At 39.2% G+C, this 20454-nt stretch overlaps 1 long non-coding RNA gene across 11 annotated transcripts in view; it reads right to left on the bottom strand.

Annotated features, from left to right (window-relative positions):
* Window positions 1-20454, bottom strand: part of LOC148381711 (uncharacterized) — a 99520-nt gene that overhangs the window by 10165 nt on the left and 68901 nt on the right. For 8 of the 11 annotated variants that reach the window (XR_015854343.1, XR_015854345.1, XR_015854346.1 and 5 more), the window contains 4 exons: window positions 16136-16279; window positions 5308-5408; window positions 1067-1180; window positions 478-586 (listed from right to left, as the gene is read on the bottom strand). This is a non-coding gene — a long non-coding RNA (uncharacterized LOC148381711). The remainder of the gene's footprint in view (window positions 1-477; window positions 587-1066; window positions 1181-5307; window positions 5409-16135; window positions 16280-20454) is intronic. The other 3 variants (XR_015854348.1, XR_015854344.1, XR_015854351.1) reach the window with 2 other exon arrangements.

The raw sequence follows: 20454 nt of genomic DNA on the forward strand, positions 1-20454 counted from the left end.
ATAACCTAATGGCTGTCAGCTGCAAATGACTCCTTGTCCTTTGACCTTGTCAACAGAGGAGTTTTTACACAATCAGCACACATACACTTTGGCTCCTCTCCTGCCACCCCCACACTCCGACTCCAGCAGAGGACACGATGGATAAATGTTTATACGAGAAACCTGCGTGGGCAGCACTTTAAGAACATATATACGGTTGGGGCAATATTATTTTTTTATTCTATTTAAAGCGCTAATAACTTTAAGGCTTTTGGTCCCACTGTTCAAATCTTAATTGATTTGTAATTAGACGTAGGTGGGAAAAAAAAATCTAATCTTATATTGTCATATATTCAACATGACCAATTGGAACCTAAAGATTTTTTTTCCGGTGAAGTTGCACTTAAGAAAAAAAACCTTCCATTATTATTTGCGAATGGTTTTAAGTATGTCAAAACATGAAACATATTGTTTGAAACGCAGTGGAAACAAATTTACCATTTTAGAAGTTTTAGAGGATCCAAGAGCTGACATGGGGACGATTTATTGACTCCAGCAAGGACTGGGGGAGTCGAATGCGGACAGGTTTCCGAGATGAGGTCCGCAGCTGCAAGAGGCAAAGCGTGCAAAGCAGGAGTAGGAACGACGAGGATCAGTTCAGATCAAGACATGAGTGCATGAATTTGAGCTGGATGTGACTCGATGACAGTGTAAGTCGATATGGCGACTTGATGGAGCTCAAGACTGGCTTAAGGCAGAAGAAGATCATGATGATGATTACTTGCAGCTGGTTCCCCGACCTGACCCAAAATCCTGACCTTTTAATTATCACCAACAAATTGATTCATATTTATTCATCTTTCAGTCCTATTCGCTTTTGAGGATTTTTTTTTCACTTTTATATGATTTGCCTTTATACCATCTTCCTTTGTTAATAAAATAGGAATCATTTCCAGGCATGAGTGTGACACTGCGCCATATGTCTTAGTTCAAAGTAGTTGCATCAGTTCAGTTAGACTAACAAATCAGCACTATCCACCCACACCGCACCACCACCACCTCGCTCTTGAAAGCGGAACAAACTCACCGCCATCTTGGAGTCGCCGCTGCTGCACAAAGATGCGTTCATTAGTCTTTCTAGTGTTCTCCATCTTCTGAAGATCCATCCACTCAGATCTCTCTCCTTTACTTTTTATTCCATCTGAAAGAAGATCAAATACGTGGCACGCATGGAAATGAAGACATGATGTGACAAATTGTAAAGTCCGCATACATAATTGATTCCTCTGCCAGGGCCGAGGGCGTGTTGTCGTAGTTATTTCAGTCTGTTGCCGTGCAGGAGATGAAGCGGTGAAATGATCATCATTCTATTCTCACTCTGTTTGTTAAACATGGTGACCACCTAAAACCTGGTAGCTATTTGCTATTTTTCTATTTTAAAACTTTCTTCTTATAAAACTTATGACACACTTGCATTAAGATAAAGTTAGAATCCAGCAGTATGTATATATTCTCCTTTCAAGTGGAAAAATTGTTAATGCTGCCGGAAGGGTTATTGATTTTCTTGCACATTATCCTCTCCAGTGCTCATGGAGCTACACAGAAATAAGTCGATATTAGTCAAAAACGCACTCTCTGCACTCAGGTCTTTTTTTTTTTTTTGATGAGCTCAGCAATCTGAGTATGACAGCTGGATGTCAGACTTCACTCTGAGGCAATTGGGTGGATAAAAAGGTTAACCTCAATTTCAGCCATTATCCGAAAGAGGAGGACCCCAGACATCCTGACGCATCTCCTTAGCTAAGTGACATCTTATTGTATCATGAATTGAAGCCCTAATGAAGAGGATGGCAGGGAATAAGTATCAGAATGGAATTGTGCTTGCTTGCTCAGCTTGCTCTACCGCATGGGCTCCCATTGGTGCTATAATAGTGATGGATGAAGAAACAGTCCAATTTAGTCAAACTAACAGCGGCACTGCAAACTACTTGATCACACGATTTGAGTAAATGGGAGGGGAAAGTGTTGAAAATAAGAGCTTTGTTACAGCTGCCGTGAAATACGCAATATAAATAAAGTAGTATCGTATAAAACAGCAAGTAAATAGCATTAAAACGCTATCTCGGCATTACCCCATGCATACACTGTCCACTAAGACCTCTAATGAAAATCTACAGTTTGGCTCATAATAAAGGCCTGTGTGTCCAAAAAAAGCATTCGAAGAGAAGAATACGCTTATATTCAACCAGTGGTGTCCCAATACTTTTTTCCAACTTGACACTTGTTGATAAAGTGGTTTATTGATGGATGGGAAGTATGAAAGTCGTTTGTGGCCAGAGGCTTTATTCCGTCCCTGCTGTCCGCCACAGGCGTTGCTAAAAGCACTGAATGTCTCCTTCGCACATCCGTTTAGCGAAAATGTCACCTATGACCCCTGAATGACCCAGGGTAGATATGAATCCAGGGGGTTGCTAAAGGTTTGCTTGACACAGAATTTTATACCAACACAAGGATTCTGAGTGCTCTGACGGTCATTTGGATTTCGTTGAACCGTATAGTTTCGTTGGTAAGTATCGTAACTGGTACCGAACTTCCTTTTAAAACAATATCCACACATCTGAAACAGATGACTTTCATTGTCATTAATTTTCTAATGCAAAAAATAACAGTCTGTAACTATTTCTATGCAAATAAATTGAATTTGTAGAAAAATAATACATTTTAACTTCTCTTGACTTCAGGGGTCCAATCAACTCCACCTAATAATCAGTAAAAACAGTATTTATTTAATTAATTTATAAGTAATTTATTTATATATTTTTTCTTTGAGCATCCTTTGCGTTACAGAATTTTGCAAAAGCAATTATGATTTATTTTTTGTAATAACAATAAAAAAGGACTATCAAATGCATTTATCTGCATGAACGTGGGTGTGCATATATTTATATCATTTCTACCTCTAGTCTGTCTGAATCAAAGTGATTGGTTCATAGATGACAAGTTTTGCTAATTCATAAAATCTGTTCATTCAGCAGGACCCACATGCACCCAGTAGGTGACACTGTGGTGTTACAGGAGCATTTCTGAAGCAAAAACACCTTGTCATTGTTCCCTCAGTGCTTCATTCATTTTGAGTTTATAATTTGGACTAATCTGAAACACAGCCATGCCTCAGTTTATTGGTCTACTTTAAACATCAAAGTCAAATGAGCCGAATGGCCAGAAGGTCATGGAAAAGCTACTATCGTCTGTTCCCATCTATTTGCTGCCGGCTGCTCCACAAACTCATCCAGGGAAGCAGACACGGAAAAAAAGGGGATGAGCAAGCATCAGATAGCTCTCGATAACAGACACTTAAAATCCATCCCCATTTGTGTTGAAATGGGACAAATTAGAAGGCTAAATAAATGTTTGGACTAGAAGTATCGTTTCAAAACAAACACAAAAGTATTGCCAGGAAAGATTTTTGCCATTCAGACTCACCCAAAGAGTAAAACCGGCTTCCTTTATGTGGTGCAGAGCACAAACCTTGTCTGGAGCGCCACTACGACCCACTGCACAGCACACAAGTGGCATCGACCCAAAATGTGTCTACGTCTAACCTCGTTAAAAGTGCATCAAAGCCGTAAAAAGGAGACGCAGCAGAAGATGGGCTGACATTAGGAGGCTGATCTTGCATCGAAGATCTACAATAAAAAATCTACGCACACATATATACATATAACTATAGAGCGGCACAGTGCTGCACTGGTTAGCTCGTTCGCCTTACAGCGTGGAGGTCGTAGGTTCAAAGTCGCCTGGGATAAGCTCCGGCACGTGGAGGAAAGCGGTTTAGAAAATAAATATAAATGGAAAAAAATAAATGGATGGAAATATACATATCTACCCTAATTTTTGGACTATAAGACGCAGCTGACTATAAGCCGCACCAGCTAAAACTCGTGATTCAGGGTTCAAAATTTCCAAAAAAAGTCATGGTTTATAGTTCAAACTTTACGGTATACACTATGTATACATATGTATACATATACTCATACGCACACGTATGGTCATACGTACAGATATTTGGATATATAAAAATACATACACATGTATACATATCAAAACCGGGCCATGAGCTTGGTAACCATATTAGTGACCCCTGATGTAGAGTACATCCATCCAATATTTTTCATATTGAGGCCGATGTGGATTAGGCTCCATAAAGAAAAGTCAGCAAACTGCTTGGATGCATGGTCATATTTTGATTGTCTTGTCTTGGTCTCATTACCATAACTGTCACCGACAGTCCAAAGCACATCACTCACTAACCGTGTTGACCTTTCATGTCTGTGAACCTCACGCAAAACACACAAATGTTGCAAGTGAGTAGCGAGTGCCTGGAGGATTGTTTTTTTTTCTTGAACGCCTTCTTTGATGCTCTGACCCTAAAATCTGAGCATGTCTGTCCTGTTGACAAATGGGATCAGACATGTGTTATGACAGAAAAAAGACTCATGCTGGAGGATTGATTGTCCCAGTACCTCTGCGTTTTTGTATCACAAGCAATCAGTAGTGAGACATGGAGCTGCATTAAACCGCATGACCCAAACAGGGACAACACTGCTCAGCTCGGGTTGTAGCTACACGACTTGACTTTTATTTCTTTACAATATTCAGCTCTAATGCGAATGTCATTGTGAATAAATCACATCGAAAGTGTAGCAAAATGCTCCCGGCCTGGTTCGCACACGCACGCAGCTCCACAACTCAGTCTGATAAAGCCTGGGTGTATTTACCGAGTTATATAAATTACCTGCAAGCGTGCTCAAAACAAAATAACATTAGGTAGTGTTTGATAAAAAAGAACATTAGGGGTACAGCGGTATGAGAGCAATAAGGTAAACAAGGAAAGGAGTTGAAGATGATGGCACGAATGTAGACAATTTTCATTCACTGAGTTTTACATTACAACACTGCCATGACTGCCGATAATCCGTGACGCCTAAGGCAAGGTATACACAAAAGGTTATTATATTTACCGTATTTGCTGCACTATAAGGCGCACCGGATTATAAGGCGCACCTTCAATGAATGGCCCATTTTAAAAGTTTGTCCATATATGACATCTGGCCCACGGGCTGGACCTTGGACATGCCTGCTGTAGTGGCTCAATATTGGTCCACATATAAGGCGCACCTGATTATAAGGCGCACTGTTGGCTTTTGAGAAAATTGGAGGTTTTTAGGTGCGCCTTATAGTCCGGAAAATACGGCAATGAAAACGACTAAAACTAAAATTGATAACATTTTCATCAACAAACTAAAAATGTAGAAGTGAAGATTTTACCTGCAGTAGTTGGATGCTAAGGTCATTTGCTGAATGTTGAATTGATACAGTAACATCTTTTGGGGGATGCAGAGGTATGGTATGGGTCCACATTTCCCTCACTGTAAAAATAAGGTTTGTCATCATTGGAGGCAGTGCAGAGAGATCGAGATGAGATTTTTGCAACCAGAGGCAATCACGTATTTCCACAATAGGGGACGAAATTCCAATCTCCATGAAGATAACACTTGACCCGACACGGCAAGGTTATCAGAGGCTGTACCTCCATAATTTGGGAGCAGAAAGGTTCGAATGTCACCAGACCTTAGCCCAGATGAAGACTTTGCTGGCTTGTTCCTTCCAAACGTGACACAAATGCAAATGAACAAAGTTTCCAAAGCCACAGCAATGAAATAATCCGCCAACCGTCTTTTTGTGCTGTTTTAACAGTTTTATCAAGAGTGTGCAACTCATCTGTCAATCAGCACAAGCAAGCAAAAAAAATTAATTCACACCTATATTAGTTAGCAATTGCTAAAACGGTAAACTAACACAACTGTGACATATGTGTATGAATATTCATGTTCTGCTGACTTGGCATCTCAGCTTGCCACATGAGCAAAATGAACAAGGTTGCCGAAAGTGAGATGATTTAGTCGTTATCTACTTCCGAACCAAGTTCATTTATGAATTATATTTCATCTGTCATCCATCTATTTTGAGTAGCCAAAGCCCCTCCATCCAAACTGCAAGTGACTAACTGCCTTTGTCCGTGCTGCCAAAATTTAAAATTCTTAAAAGACACTACAAGTTTCCTTCGCTCATTTCCCTGGTGTTGGAGCTTCCAGGAATCTGTGGCACGTCCTGCCTTTTTGTCCTACCTTACTTTCACGTTGACTTTCACATCACTTGCACAAAAGCTGGTGCCTCAGGCTCACTTGGAATCTAGCCAATGATGCCCCTCAGAAACCGGTGAGAAGAGGTTAGACCACAGCCATTTTTACTGGCTGTGGTCTCCTCTCTTGTGGCTGAAAATATTCCTCAAAGACACAATTCACAATTCTAGGAAGCTTGTACTGTTGTGCCCTGAGGCCCACGAGTACTTCTTAAAGTGAAAAAGTTAAAAAATAAAATAAAATAATGGTTTGTTCATTCCTCTTGAGCTCCAGAGATGTCAAATCCAGGTCCACAAAGTAGAAACCTGGCCACAGTTTGGCTTTAACCACAAGTACTTTGAGTTAATCGGCAAGTAAACGAGGTGGGGAGGTCGTTCTAATTTTCTCAAAAGACGATAGTGCGCCTTATAATCTGGTGCGTCTTATATATGGACCAAATTCCTAAATTTAAACTGGCCCCAAGCATTGTGTCATGAAATCAATCATAAGTGGCCCACTGAAGACTATGAATCATGAATCAAAAAGACTATGGCTCATTATTTTGTGATTATAAAGTAATTTGTTGTGTCTGAAGTTGAAATAAAAATGATATAATGGACAATGATTTGATTTGGATTAAAAATCTGACATGATGCATTAATGGTGTGCCTTATAGTCCAGTGCGCCTTATATAAGGACAACGTTTTAAAATGGGCCATTCATTGAAGGTGCGCCTTATAGTCCGGTGCGCCTTATAGTCTGGAAAATACGGTAAGCTTCATTGCATTTTTGTTGTTTAAACCTTCAAAATCTCAGTGTCCATCAGCCCCACTGTTTAATTAGCTCACTTCTACCCCATCCAAAATTTAGTTGGGAGCAAAGCTAAGCTTGACTGCGTTACACTGGGCACCCATTTTACACCAAATATTACAAACAACCTTGATGCACACCCCACTCCCCCCCCCCCCCCCCCCCCCCCCCCCCGCTATAAAATAGAGCAGAATTCACGACTGTGGTGGGTCGCATGATATTGCTGTGGGATGGCAGAGTGGAGCATCGTTGCCTTGTGTCCTTGTTAAAGGGCCTCACTGCGGTTTATGTGTCTGCTGGCATGGTGAACTGTGGCCTTGGGATTTATAACATCTCATTACGGAACTATCGTAAAAGCCGTGTTTATAAATGTTAATACTTGTGATTTATATTAAAATGTCATCTATATGTCGCGGTTGAAAGGTGTGCTAATGAGAGGAAGTAGTGGATGAATCGTGATGTCAGACTGATTCCTGCGTCCTACTGATTATCTTTTCACCTTTGGGGAGTGTCCAACGCACACAGATATCATCAGTCTATCAAAAATCCGAAGATAGTGAGTTCTTGCCTGACACTTTTGCATTCAATGATGGCTTATTAGGTTTGGACAGTGTGGCACGTTTTAAGGTTTAGCATTGGCTACAGCTGAGAAAAAGATAACGGATGCATCAAGGCAAACAACTTAGAAGTGAGATGTGAGCCGATTTGTGCCACATAATCACATTTCTTCCCCGCTGAGGTAAATCTGACTTACTCTGGATGAGTCTGATATTCTTTAATCACCGCATGTGAACATGAAACTGTTTGCAATAATGATGTTTTTGAGTCCCGTAGTTGTTGAAGGCACATCGAATATTTCTATTACCATATTTTCCGCACTGTAAGGCGTAACGAAAAACCTCCAATTTTCTCATTTGCCGACAATGCGCTTTATAATCCGGTGCGCCTCATATATGGACCGATATGGATTCGTGGATGAGGACTAATTTATTAAAGTGAGCTTTGCGTGTTTATTTTGTGTGTTGTGTGATATTAACGTTGAGTTATTGATATATTGTTTTCACTATTTCGAGTGTTACTATATTGTGATTGCATTCATGTTTGAGCAACGTTGAGTTATTTATTCTATGCGCCTTATAATCCGGTGCGCCTTATATACGAACAAAGTTTTAAAATTGGCCATTCATTGAAGGTGCGCCTTATAATCCTTATAGTGCGGAAAATACGGTATTTATAGTTTTCATAGGCTAGGAAGGAAAACATGTTCGAGACTTGTTATTTCTATGGATGTCTCAAAAAAGATTTTCATTTCTGATTTCTCATAACTGAAAGTGACTCAAAGTTAATTATACCTCCCCAAAAAAATCCACAGCTCTGATTTTCCTATCTCGTCATTCACATTTTCCACACTTACATCATCCTCATCTAAATGTCTTTCATAGAATACTAAAACTGGATCGAGGCAAATTATAGGATGTCGCTTGATTGCGGATATAACTGAAATGAAAAATAAGGGTGATTTTTTTTTTTTTAAAGTGGCACTGAAAAGAATAAATAAGAGAACAGGAAGGAGTCACCAACAAAATTGATTTCAATTGTTTGACTGCCTTTTTAAATTCACACCAGTCGAGGTGCAGTATTCTCACATTTCAGCTTTGCTTTGATACATATCTTTACGCTTAAATAGTGTGGAGGCGAGGTTAAACTGATCACTCGCATGTCACCGCATTTGAACAGAACGTGTGAAGTGCTTAATGTCCACTTGTTTTCAGGACGGTCTAAATCGAGCCTTTGTGTGCCTCCTCCATAACACCTTTTTAACTGTGCATGTGTTACTTTGCTCCAGGCTGGTGTTGAGACAAATGATTTATGGAATTTGTGTCAGCACACTTGAAAACTCACGACGTAACCACTTACACCCTCCATAGGGACTCCTTTTTGCCAAAGGTGTAGTTCTGTTGCCAATTAAATTTCATTTACATTATTAAACATTCTTTAACTAATGCAGTCGCTTGAAAAATATTGGGCTTTTATGAATCGTAAATAAAAGGTAAGGCTGAACGCTGATCAAATGCCATCCCCAAAACGTATTTGTGCCAAGCAATCATATTGTTGAGAAGTCAGAAGCCTTCAAATCCCCCTGGCCAGAACAGATAAAATAAGGACAATCTATATCATGAAAAGCAAACGTACCACCTGCCTGCGTCCGTGCTGTTGTCATGGTAACCGTGACCAAGGACACACCAAACTGCTTTGCACAGAAATAGCAGAAAAACAATTCACCATCAGCTAGCTAATTAAAATCCAAACCAACAAACAAGGTGAAAATGAAAAGGGTCACTGGAATGTGGTTTTTTTTTTTTTATATTTTTGCAATGCTGTGGGAAGCATGAATGGGATTAAAACCACAAGACACGTAGTCATTAGAGGGGGAAATATTTCATAGTTAATTAAGATGGTGGGCTTTGTCATCATCATGGGGGACATAGGGGAAGGTCTCTGGAAGAGAACAAACATGGTGATATTGAACCGTGTGCTCAATTTCTTCACCTGCAAGTGCAATTAAGTTAATTGAGGAGCGGTAAATAAAAGGTAAAGGTTTGCGCTTAAGCTTTTTTTTTTTTCTCCAGAATGAAATTCCTTCTTCTCGAGCGGCGTATGCATGTTTTGATTGAGCACAGCATTTCCCAAACTTTTTTTGCACATTGGATTAGTTCCACATAAATAGTAGTGGATGTTTCTTTTTTTTGGGGGGGGTTCCATAAAAAAACAAAACAAAAATACACATTGTGGTGTATTCAAATCAGGGTGAGTTAATCCAATATTGGTTTGATATATTAGCATAAAAGTAAAACACCGGATCCTGGATTGCGAAAATTTGGATTATTTCAGAATACGTGATCCAGGATAGCAACTGAATATAAATAAATAAATAAATAAAGCATTTTAAAATCTGGATAATTTGAACCAATATTAAAGCTTTAGATTCTAATTGTTGATCACAATTTTTGAAGCTTTTCAACTGACATTACATTCAAAATAAACAATTTTTTTTTTTTGTGTTAACTCATTCACTTCCATTGACTGCTAAAGACGTCATAGATCCATTTTTGACCCGGCAAGGAATAAATGAGTCAGACGGTCATTTTGGTAGAAACAAGAATTATTATTCACCTTTCGCTACAAATAACTGGTTAAGGGCTGTCTCGCAATCTTGCCACAGTTGGCAACATACAATAGCAACAGGGAAAAAAAAAAAAGCTCAAGTGCAAAACATACGCTGTCGAACAATTGTGATTGATTTGATCTCCCGCATAGTTACACTGGAGTCATACACGCAAGTGGCTGTTAGTCAGAATTGGGGTCAGCGAGATGAGCGAGAAGATGAGAAATACATAGCTCCCCGGGATGTCATTTTAAAGAGGATCCTTGGCATATTGATTTTTTTTTTTTACTTGGCTCCAGGCTCTTCTCTTACATAATGAGAAAGGATTCAATGTCCCTTTAGATTTCCGTTAATGCCTTCATCGGATCTGATTATTTATTTCCTACCTTTTGAGTGGCCTGGAGGAACTTATTAGTGTGTGATCAACTATCTCAAGAAAAGTTGCCCTGACCCCTTTTACATTATTTCTACATTAAACAGGCACTGGCATTTCTAAACTTTTATATGTCCCGTAATGTAATTATAATTGACTTTATTTTTGCCGAGTGGGAGGAAAATAAATGGCAGGTTGATTATACCCATTCAACATGCGGCATGTAATGATGAAGACAATAAAAGACGGAGCAAATATAGTCCTCATTTGCTTCATTTTAATGCCAGCTGTATTTTCTTCCCCTGATAATGATGTAACTATTGTTATTATATTTATTTTTTTGGAGTGGGGGAGCAAGAGGCAAACTTTGAACAAGTAACTTTTAAAGCACAATCGCTTCTGGTAAACAAGGCAGACTGAAACAGCTTAAAATGGAAACCTTGCATGATATTAGCCAATGGTGTGTGGCAAAAGAAATTAGCTCAGCCAATTAGAGGGAAATAACTGTGTAATGATAAGATGTGAGCTGACTTTGGATCATTTCATACGGTGCCATTGTTAGCTGAGTTTGAGATTATTGGCCGGAACTCATGCTATGCTTCATTTCAAGCATTTAATTAAAAAAAAGCACTGTTGATTATTAATAATTTGGAAACTTGTGTCAAAAGTAAATTCAGGATTTATATTTGGATTTGTTGGCAGCTAGTTGCAGAGTCATGTGACTATATTTCAATTTTGACTGCCCTTTGAAGAAGTGTAATGTGATTCAATAAAACTGTCAATAAAAAAGTTATGCTGTCTTTTTTCCCCCGCTCCATCCTTATTGGGTTGCTCATGCAGCTGAGAAGAGCGTGATTATGTAACTCTGTCACCCAAGAAATGTTGACATTTTATTTCCTCCCAGACAAAGAGCCAGTGATGGGTGATGAGTTTCCCGCTGCTGAGGGATTTGACAGATTATGGGGGAATAATAAAGCAATTTCAGGCTGTCAGAGAAGTCTGAACGAGAAGGAAAATCATATTTTAGGATGATAGAAATCTGTAATTTGATACAGTGGTTCAATCATTTTAGAGCTTTTTTCTGTGATTTTGATGTCTAGGATTGTTATAAACAGATGCTCTGTCTTTCCGGTTATTCCTATTATGTACAGTTTATTAACAATAACAACTGACAGGAAGAAAAAACTATTATTATATGGGTGGTCAAATATGAGCAATGGTCATGCAGGTCAACCTGTTCCAAGAAATTGGGCTACGGAGGGTACAACGAATCGGAACATTAACGCTAATCACAGCTATAGTGAAATGATTTTTTTTGTCAGGTGTTCCTTTCTTTTTGTTCCGAACTAATTACAGACTGTGAGAGCATGCTGAGACAACATTGCTTGCAAAACATTGGTTGTTTTTCATATTCCTATTGCACATGAATTTGGGGATTTTGAAATCATACTACCATATTTTCCGGACAATAAGGCGCACCTTCAACGATTGCCCATTTTAAAACTTTGTCCTTATATAAGGCGCACCGGACTCTAAGGCGCACCATTAATGCATCATGTCAGATTTTTAATCCAAATCAAATCATTCTCCATTTTATCTTTTTTATTTCAACTTCAGATGCAGCAAATTACTTTATAATCACAAAATAATGATCCGTAGTCTTTCTGATTCATGATTCATAGTCTTCAGCGGGCCACTTATGATTGATTTCATGACACAATGCTTCGGGCCAGTTTAAATTTAGGAATTTGGTCCATATATAAGGCGCACCGGACTATAAGGCGCACTATTGGCTTTTGAGAAAATGTTAGGTTTTTAGGTGCGCCTTATAGTCCGGAAAATACGGTATCTTGCAGCAAATCCACCATAGCACAGTTTTCACTGAAGTATGCTTGTTTGGTGTACACATCGACCATCATGGTCCTTCCTCACTTTTTTAAATGTTATGTAAGGGATGTCGCGCTAGCATCAAGTGCCTTGAAAGCTTTTTCTGGCGTTTGTACCTTGACATCTCATCCATCATTGCCTGTCATATCAAAAAATTCTCCTTTATTTTGCTCAACAATCCACATCAGGTTTTTGTTTTTTTACAACCACTTATACTGAGCAAATTACCTGCTGAGTGATGACAGCAGCCTCGCATGATTTAATAAATAATAAAAAAAAAAAAAACCAGGTCTTTATTATGGTAATTTTGCCTTTCAAAAACAGGAACTTTAAACCTTTGCTCTTCAAGTGCTTTAAATTATTTTGACAAGCTGCATAAAAGTGCATAATCAACTGCAGGTTGACATTTAAAACAAGAAGAAAATGCTTTGGTTTCTAAATTTGGTGGCGGTGCATGGATTTAGTCGTGATGAAAATGCAGCTTGAAAATGAGGAGTGCCAGAAATGGCAGGATGCATATATTTCTGTCACTTTTTTTTTCCCAGTTAAAAAGTATGCATTTCTTGAATGAAAAAACAAACACAACAAGATTGCTCTAATAATAATAATAATAACCTGTGTGAGTAAAACAGACGCAATCCAGATCGAGTACCTTCTCAAAAGATTGGAGTACGTCCGGGACCGAGAGCCATTTAATCAAAATTGCCTACTGAGTAATAGCGGCGTACACAAATTCTTTCAGCGGCATCGCAACATGTAGTACAAGGCGGTGCGTTACCAATTCCCTCTGTTGGGAGTAAGGGAGGCTGCGTTCACTCAGCCATCCATTGGAAACTCATTATTACACTACTAAGTGATGGATCATTTCCAAATGATCACATACACCGCAACAATTAAGCCACCGGCAATGCAATTACAGCTCAGCAATAGCGATGGTACGCTGATGTATTGCCAGGCTCTAAACTTCAAACCTGGGGACGGATTATACTTATTAAACTGAAGCTTTATTGGACTTATAAAGGCCATTTTGCAGCCATATCAGGGAATAGATCGGCAGAGTGGGCGGTTGTTATTCCAAAGGGCCAGAAACTTTAAATTTACAGAATTTCTTTTGTTCATCTAATTAAAGTCTTAATGTGTTATTGATTTGATTGGGTAGTTTGATCAAATAGAGCATGATGGATGTCAAACTCAAGGCCCGGGGGCCAGATACGGCCCGCCACGGCATTGCCTGGGGCCCGCGAAGACAAATTGTACATCAAATGTATGTGTCATTATTAAAATTGTCTTCGCTTTAAAAAATCATCTTTTGAAAATATTTGAAAAGTTTCCACTAGTCTGCTTTGAATTATTTGTCAGTTTGTTTAGTAATTTATATGAGATACATTTCATACATTTATTTGTTCATAATGGCCCTCCGAAGGAAACTGACTACAATGCGGCCCGTGACAAAAATGAGCATTGAGAGGATCTTGCATGTTCCAAATTTTGGCTTAATTTTACCCTTTGTTTGATTTGATAATTTTTCATGTTGCATGTTTCAAATTTTGGCTTTTGTTCATTTTTTCGCTTTAATTTAGCACTGTTCCCTCAAAACTTGACCGCAATCTGTTCCAGGAGGTTGTTTGGAGTTTATGTAAAGGTGAACCCTGATTCCGTAATTATTTTGGACCAGCAGCGTTGCTTTCCTTGTCTGCCTGAATTGTCTTCCCACACATACGGCACAACAACAACTGTGTCATCTTCGCCGTCAGAATCTCTGCCAACATGGCACGCTGACGGCAAAAGTACATGATGTCTACCACAGGGCTGGGTTGGAAAAACAAGTGTTGACATTTGGACTCACTTCAAATGTGCAGCAGAGTGAAAAATGGGGGAGCTGAATTGCTGGGAAGGAAGCACTATTTCAACAAAATAGCTGCGAAAGAAAAGATTAAACCGGAAAGAGACAACCTAACTTAAATGATGGACTAAAAATTGTCTTGATGTGAGTGAATATGTTTGCTACCCTGTGATTGACTTGCAATCAGTTCATCATCCTGCCTTTCCCTCAGCAGAGCTCTGTACTTTCTCCGTGCAATGATTTGTATAAATATAGTTTTGAGTATTCTGATCCTTGACGTCAAACTCAAGTGCACACTTGTGGCCATGAGCATCATTTACAGAAGAATGGAATTTCTAAACATTCTTGGTATTGAATAGTGAATTGATCTTTATTTGTGTTGTCCTCTAACCTGACTCTGCTTCATAATCTCTTCATTTAAAATAGCTTATTTATGAGCATATAAAGTCAAAAGCAAATCTGCTCTAGCTGAGTGAGTCAGATCAATCTAGTACCGTATTTTCCGGACTATAAAGCGCACATTAAAGCCTAAAATTTTCTCAAAAGCTGACAGTGCACCTTATATATGGACCAAATTCCCAAATTTAAACTGGCCCGAAGCATTGTGTCATGAAATCAATCATAAGTGAAATAAAAAAGATAAAATGGAGAATGATTTGATTTGGATTAAAAATCTGACATGATGCATTAATGGTGCACCTTATAATCCGGTGCGCCTTATAAATTTTAAAATGGGCCATTCATTGAAGGTGCGCCTTATAGTCCGGTGCGCCTTATAGTCCGGAAAACACGGTAGTTTCCAGCTGCTGAAATAGCTGAACGGGCCCATCGTTTCGAACAGTGAATCACATAGTTTCCATTTCTTTGTATTATCTGGAGTAAAATAGGGTCGCCAATTGTAAAGTGAAATATTGTGTGAGGCACGCAGCCTTGAAGAGAACAAATTTTGGCTATCAGGACCAACAGCTTCTCTGTGTGTGTGCTGAGGAATGATGACAAGCAAGGGCTTAAGTAAACCAGGAAGCAATATTCATGGCAGACATCTTACTTGATAAGTAAAACTAATATTATTATGCCAGTGATTTTTTTTTTTTTTTTTTTTTAAACAAACGTAGTTGCTTTGATGTTTTGCTCTTGCTGCTATCACCGGCAAGACGAGAAAACAAAACAAAACTATGTTTTATTTTCAGCAGGGGGATTCAAAAGTTCCAATTAAGGACACATTTTAATTGGATCACTTCAGCCATTAAAGGTAAATTTAGTGTTTGACATTTTGAAAAAGGGTCTCAATGGAAGGCTGCTTCATTTTTCAGGCTTTGTGCTAACATGGGTATTTTTTAAAATATAATAAGTGTGTTTTTTATGATATGGAGAGTGTGTGTGTGTGTGTAAGTTGGGTGCAGGGGTCAAGATGAATTGGCACGGCACTCTTAATTTAGACTCAATCAGCAGGCGCCGAGCGTAAAGTGGAGTGAGAAATATGACAGTGTCGTTTTCTTGAATTCAACTTGTTCATCAGCAGTTCCAGCTCATTTAACTGAAATAAGACAGCGATTCAAATGAGTTTTTATTACGTATTGATTCATACGGAATGTCTCATCTTCGCCTGTCTTAGCACTTTTGCTACTCCCTTTTTTTTTTTTTTTTTAAATGTGTTCCATTTGTTTATCTTTGGCATTTAGACAGAAGTCATTATGTTAAATTTGCTTCATCTCATCACATTTCTCATTGAATTGCTTCTTCACTTGTTATTCTTTTGCTGTCAACTATCTTCTCCTTGACAGAGAAGACCTCAAAATGCTCCTCTGTCGTGTCCGCAGCCCTTTCTTCTGCCTTCCACTATACAGTCACATGCTCTCCTTAGAATAAGGAACTCGTAGTAAATGCAACCTTACTTGTTTGCAGGATTTCCTCATCCTCAGCATGTGGATGCACAGTACAGCGGCACTTGGCATAGATATGGTCTTGGGGATAGAGGTAACGAGAAGACGGGGTGTCTCAGTCCTTCATGAAGTCATGCCATGGTCAAGTATTTCAGGCTTGAAAAGAGAGAAAGCAGAATATAACATATATATACATGGAACAGTGTTGTATTTGATATTTGTTGTATTTATTTTTTCAGGAGGGGGAGGGGGTGTTGTTGGGAGTCATTTTTGTAGTTTCATTTTCTCCAGAATTGTTATACAGATGCAAGGGATAGATAAAAACACAGACAGATAGATAGATTTGGTGTTTTTTATCAGTATGATTGGGACAACCTCGAGGTTATAATCCACGTCTTGAACACCACTTAATCTCTTATTAAAGCATGACGACAGTTCGTCACTTATCAGCCAATCACATGTCTCGAGCTTCTCACTGCCAAAACACGGCATGACTTTACATCGTGACAGATTTATTTGTTGCCGACCCCGTCTTCAAATTTTGGATTTTTTTTTTGTTAGTCAATAAATTTCCCAGCAACTAAGTGGGTTTGGTGAGTACTCCTCTCTTTCGGAACTTTCTGTCAAGATTTGTCCTTGACTTACCTCATACATCATTTTCTAGAGTGGATATAAAATGTTTACACACCCCTGTTCAAATTCCCTAAAGACATTTCTGAACATGTTTTAGGAGATTCAGTTAATGTCTGATAAAAACCAAAGTTTACTTTTCGGCCATAAATATATTTTTGGCGCAAACAAGTTCTTCTTCCAAATAGAATTTTGCTAATTTTTATATACTGTATCTGTTTCTGCTGGAGTCTTAGTAAAATGCATTACAGAACAATATGATGCACTTCCATGAGGCAATTAGTGAAATTATAATACTTGGCAAATGCATGATAATTTATTATCCTGATAGAGTTTATGTTTGTGTGTGTACACTCTCTTATGCCAGATGGCGGACATGACTGACATGAACTAAAATTGGCATTAACAATCCCACTAATCCTATTTCTTGGAAAAAACACCTCATTGTATTCATAAAATGATTTTGAACACAACAATACAGCGTGGTGACTGCAATTGTATGTTTTGTTTTTTATTCTGCATTTTATGAGAATCGGAATACATTGGGGCCTATTTGCCATCATATTTTCCTGTGCTGAAGAAAGATGACTACCGTATTTTCAGCACTATAAGGCGTATCGGATTATAAAGCGCACCTTCAATGAATGGCCCATTTTAAAACTTTGTCCATATATAAGATATATAAATCTGGCCCACGGGCCGGACTTTGGACACGCCTGCTGTAGTGGCTCAATATTGGTTCATATATAAAGCACACCTGATTTTAAGGCGGCTTTTGAGAAAATTTGAGGTTTTTAGGTGCGCCTTACAGTGCGGAAAATACGGTACTCTTGTGTCAGACACACAGTATTTTATCTCTCCCAATATTTGTCTCCTGGTACAGCTGCTTTGACCAGTTGGGTTTAGGAAAAACCGGGAAAAAAGGAGTGTGTGGTGGAATGATGGAACGATGCACATAATGCTAGCTGTTGGCCTAGTCGTACAATGGATCCTGTGAATCTTTTGATTTCCCATAGGAAATCATAGCAGTCAACGGTCGAGTAGTGGTACACAACTGCACAATTTATGTGCAGCCAACATAAGATCGATTCCTATTACGTGACTGCAGTTGTGAATGCAAGTGTAACTGGATCTCGGTCACTATGATTGACTAGCAACCAGTCCAGGGTGTTGTCCCCTTAAGACCACATTGAATGTTCGAGGCCTTGGCTTCCAGCATAAGTGGTTGAAAATGGATTTAAATAATAGTCATTAAAAAATTGATACAAAACAATTCAGGGCTTTTGTTTCTGACAGAAATAATATGCCAAGCGGGAGATAGCTCCTCCCACCATCATTAGATCTGCTATCTATAGTATCTGCAAGGCAAGGAAGTGTTCAAAGAGTCTGGAAAAAGCAGGCTCAAGGGGAAAAGAGGTCCCTAAAGTACTGAGCTGTGCCGTAAGCCACTCATGGAACAACTGCGGAAAAGCACAGCGTCTAAAAAAAAAGTTTTTACAAGGGTCAACTCTGGAGGGACTTTTGTCATAGTTGTGGCCCACATCCTCGCACAGATAAAAGTAACCAGTATGTTCTCGCCACCAAGATTACCGTATTTTCCGCACTATAAGGCGCACCTAAAAACCTCACATTTTCTCAAAAGTCGACAGTGCGCCTTATAATCCGGTGCGCCTTATAGTGCGGAAAATACGGTACTTTACAAAAGAACAAAAAGGTGCATCCCAGATAAAAATTTCAGTGACTCTGTACTTGGCATGCAAAAGATGTCAACAACTTTGCTACATCCCTGGAGTGATCAGCTCATTGAAATATTCAACAGAAACCTGGCAAAACAACTTGTGATTCTCACAGCAGAACATTGCAACATCATTTTATGCGCCTACAGGCCAGCCATGCTGGATTTTAATTCATGCACACCTGCCTCGCTCATGCTTGTCCAAGAGATGGCATCACCACTTGAAATAGTTTTTGGCAGAAACCAGATACACTGGTACTTTTCTGAGGCTCCAGGACAAAATTGAGTTTCACGATCAGCAAAAAGTGGGCACCGGGAACAAAAAAATAATAATAATAATAAAATTATTTAAAATTATTGGGGAATATTCTACAGATCTGAATGAAGGGGGTGAGAGGGAACATTTGACATTATGCAATCACACTCGAGAGATGGTGCACACAGTCCTGGAATTAGTCTCCGATTTATTTATTCATTTCCTTCAAAGAAGCAATTTAACGCATGACATAATCCATCTTTGTGATGTCGCTGCTGTGCCTTCTGCACTGGGTGACACGAGCTGCATATTTGGGCCTCAGATAAACACTCACACCCTGAAATATTGGATCATTGTGGAGTGAGGGGGTGTTTTGCTAAGCTTTGCGATCTCTCTTTTAATCTGCAGCTGTATAATGGCCATTTTATAGACACATATTTTATACGTCCATGACCCATGTGTGTGGAAAAACATAGCTGCCTTTGAATCTCTTTGGATGAGATTTTCCTGTGTGGGTGCTCAACCAGCACTGATCCGCTGGCCTCGGTAATGCCAGACGGACAAATCGGGCAGCCAAAATCAGTGTTTGGAGGCAGGTCCTGCTGTCTTTGGGTCTGCGAGTTGACTGGGAATGGGCCAAGAGGAGAATTAATTTGGGAGGAGATAAACTTGTGGTGCACAGGGAGTGGAAGGAGAGTCTGGGTTCACGTAGATTGTAACGTACTGGCGAGCCGAACATCTGCAGGGTGTTTCATGAATAAAATCACAAATTTGTACACAAAATTCCCCCTCAGCTCAGTGACAGAAATCCTGTTCTTAGAAATAGGATTATGCCAGTCTGATATGAAAAGTACTAATTTCAGTCGGGGTAGCATGAAACAACTTGCCAACGAGAACAACGTGAAATATTTGCTACATTTGTCATTATAATCATGACGGGAATTATAATAAGCCACAGTTTTTTCCACAGCTTCAACCCTTGTGTCTTAAACAATGATTATTTACTGGTCTTTCACAATCCCAATTTTTCCCAATTTACTGTATTTTCCGCACTATAAGGCGCACCTAAAAACCTCCAATTTTCTCAAAAGCCGACAGTGCGCCTTATAATCAGGTGTGCCTTATATATGGACCAATATTGAGCCACTACGGCAGGTGTGTCCAAAGTCCGGCCCGCGGGCCAAATGTATATTTCTTATATATGGACAAAGTTTTAAAATGGGCCATTCATTGAAGGTGCGCTTTATAATCCGGTGCGCCTTATATATGGACAAAGTTTTAAAATGGGCCATTCATTGAAGGTGCGATTTATAATCCAGTGCGCCTTATAGTGTGGAAAATACGGTACATGCAGACTTTGACTGTCCCCTCCGAATATACCATACAGCTAACCTGATTGAACATGAACACTTAAAAGGAATAATTTACTGACAATGCAGGCCATCTGAGCCTCTTGAGCATCGTAAAGAAAAAATGGAGCCAGTATTCCTTGCCAATAACTATCGCAGCTATAATTATTTACACTAATACCTGACACAGCACTTCTTTGATCAATTTTTTTTTCCTTGTCTCTGCTTAGCCACAGTGCTTGCTCTCGATTATTGAAATCAATTTGTTTGTTACTTGAATAAGCACCGGTAAGGCATTGGAGCAATTAGTCTGGTTTGAGAACTGAGCTTTCAAGTCAATGTATAAGCCTATGAAAACAAT

This window comes from Syngnathus floridae, chromosome 19 (genome assembly GCF_059516105.1).
Source record: "Syngnathus floridae isolate MCC-2025c chromosome 19, RoL_Sflo_1.0, whole genome shotgun sequence".
NCBI lineage: Eukaryota > Metazoa > Chordata > Actinopteri > Syngnathiformes > Syngnathidae > Syngnathus > Syngnathus floridae.